The following is a 3,736-nucleotide window of genomic DNA, read 5'->3' on the forward strand; positions in this document are numbered from 1 at the left end:
CTTTTTTTAATCACTCAGATGAAAAACAGCGACACTGACTGAAGTTTTAAAGAAAGTTGATGAATGAGAGAACCTTCATCAGAGGTGAAGTTGTAAGTTGAGCATCCACAGAACTGTAACAAACTGGGCAGTACATGGAGGTGGTCAACATAAGAACTAGGCCTACTGCACTGATACATACCTTTGGAAATTTTCATGTAAAGCTAATTTAAGATATTTAGCTTTGCATTCTTTTTTTATTCATTTATATATTTAATTAGCATCTGTTATATGCCATTTATAACATTGGGGTCAGCAAAAAGAGTACTTCCTAAAGTCATGGCTCTTAAAATCAGTTATTCGTCCTCTAAGATTACCTCCTGTTCTGCCTGGTTATTGTGATCAGGGATTTATAGTAATTTTTAAGATTGTAATCACACTGGGAGGCTAAGGCAGGTGGATCACCTGAGCTCATGAGTTCGAGACCAGTTTGAGCAAGAACAAGACCCCATCTCTAAAAATAGCTGGGTGCCATGGCAGGTACCTGTAGTCCCAGCTACTCGGGAAGCTGAGGCAAGGGGATCACTTGAGCCCAAGAGTTGGAGATTGCTGTGAGCTATGACGTTGCGGCACTCTACTCAGGGCAATACAGTGAGACTCTGTCTCAAAAAAAAAAAAGAAGATTGTAATCCCAATAATGTAATATGCAGTGGGGATGGCTAGGGAAGAGAGATTCTTTAAGAAACTGCAGTTATGCCTGGTAGTGGCTCATGCCTGTAATCCTAACATGTTGGAAGGCTGAGATGGGTGGATTACCTGAGCTTGGGAGTTCAAGACCAGCTTAAGCAAGAGCAAGACCTCATCTCTACTAAAATAGAAAAACTAGCTGGGCATTGTGGCTGGCACCTGTAGTCTCAGCTACTCAGGAGGCTGCGGCAAGAGGATTGCTCAAGCCCAAGAGTTTGAGGATGTTGTGAGCTAGGACAATAGGGTACACTACCCAGGGCAACAGAGTGAGACCCTGTCTCAAAAAAAGAAAGAAAGAAAAGAAACTGCAATTACTTGCAGATCGACTACAGGAAATTAACAGACTTGTCCAAAATTGTCCCTGAAGATAGAGAGGGCTGCTAAGGCTGGTCTGAACTCCTGTCATAATTTGAACACTTAAAACTCTTTCCACTTTATTGTCAAAATAACAGCCTGAACTTCCTCTCTCTCCTCATTTGCCTATTTCCCTTGCTTTTTATCTTGTGCACTACCAGTGTATACAGCACGGTGGGGTTTAACTACTTCCTGAAGGCATTATTAGTCATCAAGTGAACCAGTTCATTATCGGTGTAGATAAATGGGCATTCAGCCCTTCAAGTAGCATTTGGACTAATTTGGAAAATATGGTTCCTTCCCTCAAAAGAAACAGCTCATGCCCTTTTGGGCATTTATAAGGCAGCCGTGCACGTTTCTCTGTTCATTCTGAACCAGAGTTAGTGGGTCCTGCGTGATGCAAGACCCCGAATTTAATTCACAATGGCAAGGCAGCCTCACCTAGAATATCTGTCCACATAAAAACAGGGGGAACGCGGCACCAGTTCCACCTCCCTTAGGTCTTGGTGGGCTTTCCACTCTCTTCCCTGTGGTTATTGTTGACTGGAATGCAACCCGAATCTTTCCCCAGATGTTGTGTCACCATCTTAAACAGAAGAAGAAAGTTCTGATGGGTGTTTTGATTGTGCTTAACTTTTATTTTGTTCATACCCAAACTGAATGAGGCAAAGAGGTTAAAGTCTTTTCTTGTTCCATCTGAGCCAGCATGAAAACCTATGATCCCTAATCTGTTAAAGGAAAAGTAACCCTCCTGTGTTTGTGGGATTTCTGATTCATTTCTTTCCCCCCTGCTCCCCGCTCTGCATTTTTTTAGTCAAAACTGTCTGGACTTTTGTGAACCAGTAACCTCCCTCCTCACCTCTTCCCTTCTCCTCCCCCTGGATCGCACAAAGAGCAGGGAGCCCACAAAAGAGGGGGTTTTCCTGGGTTTTGTATTTTAAAAGGAGGATGAAATGTTTGCTATACTTCAGAATCGATCTGTTCAAACTTTCCTCAGAAAGAAACATGTTGGCATCAGGATAGGGGGAATAAGGGAAGTGAGGGAAATCGAGATTTTCAAAAATGCAACAAAGCAGAAGAATACAACATTGGCTTTTGTGATCGGCACTAAACTGACTTTCCTTTGGTGTAGTCCAAAATAGTAGCTGTGCAGCCTCCCAAGTTAACAAGTGAGAGCCAGGGGAATGAAAGCTGTCCCCTTGCTGATGTCTCTGTATATAACAACTGAGGCTGGGATTTGAAAGCTGAGGCCTTCATCCCACCATTCTGCCCTGTGACTTACATCCCGTGAAACCCTGTCTCCAGGACGCACACATTGGTCCACGGTTAAACCCGTAGGCAAATATTCCAAACCAGGGGCCATGGGCCGAATCTGGTCCACCACCTGTTTTGGTCCAGCGCTGTACCTAAGAATGGTTTTTCCAGATCAATGATTGGATGGTAGTGAACATTACCTTTAAACGCCAGTTAAGCAAAATGCTATTCCCCCCCAAAAGAATTCCATTCTTTTCAGGAGTAGACCTGTTTTACTATATTACTCAATTTTATTCTGGATTTCATTAACAAACTATCTGTACAAGTTTATGTTCTGTCTTGCTTTACCAGTACCAATGTCATATCCTCAGGTTTACCTCTTACAAAGTCGGAAATATTTGTTAGCGGGTCCTTTCAGACAGAAGTTTTCTGAGTTCTGTTCTACTTCTTTGTTTTTTAAAAAAATTATTACGAGTACATAGTAATTGTCTGTCTTTTTAGGGTGTGTGAGTTAATCAAATGAGGGTAAATGAGGTGTCCGTCACCTCAGGCATGTATCGTTCCTTTCTGTTAGGAACATTCCAATTCCACTCTTAGTTATTTTAAAGTGTACCTTAACTTATTGATTATAGTCACTTTGTTGTGCTGTCAAATATCCCTTGTAACTACGTTTTTGCACCTTTTCATCCTCCTCACTTTATCCTTCTGCTCTCAGTCTCCATGGGATCAATTGCTTTTAATATTTAGCTCTCACATATAGGTGAGCACATGTGGGGTGAGTCTTGTTCAAAACTGTCACAAATAGAGACCATTTTGAAAGGGGAAAAAAAAGACATTCTCAATGTCATTCTTAGCCTAAATCTCAGTTTTTTAATTTTTTTTAAAAGGTTGATATTTTTCTGGTCTTGCTATCAATTGTGAAATATGGTATCGTATTGTGAGCAGCTGCCTGTTGAACATTTCAATTACAGAATAAAATGGACCTGTGTTTCCATATCCATATATAACACAGGCAGCAATACTAGGACCTACTTGATAGGACTATTGAAAGGATTAAGTGAGATAATGCAAATAAGAGACTCAGTAAATGTTAAAAAGAAAGTAAAAATCTACCATTAAGAATTTAGGTTTGGCTCGGCGCTGTGGCTCAAGCGGCTAAGGCGCCAGCCACATACACCTAAGGTGGCAGGTTTGAATCCAGCCTGGGCCTGCCAAGCAACAATGATGGCTGCAACTGAAAAAAAAAAAATAGCCAGGCATTGTGGCGGGCGCCTGTGGTCCCAGCAACTTGGGAGGCAGAGGCAGGAGACTCGCTTGAGCCCAGGAGTTGGAGGTTGCTGTGAGCTGTGATGCTCACAGGGGGACAGCTGGAGGCTCTGTCTCAAAAAAAAAAAAAAGAATT

Source organism: Otolemur garnettii, unplaced genomic scaffold (assembly GCF_000181295.1).
Source record: "Otolemur garnettii isolate 467f Iridium unplaced genomic scaffold, OtoGar3 scaffold00034, whole genome shotgun sequence".
NCBI lineage: Eukaryota > Metazoa > Chordata > Mammalia > Primates > Galagidae > Otolemur > Otolemur garnettii.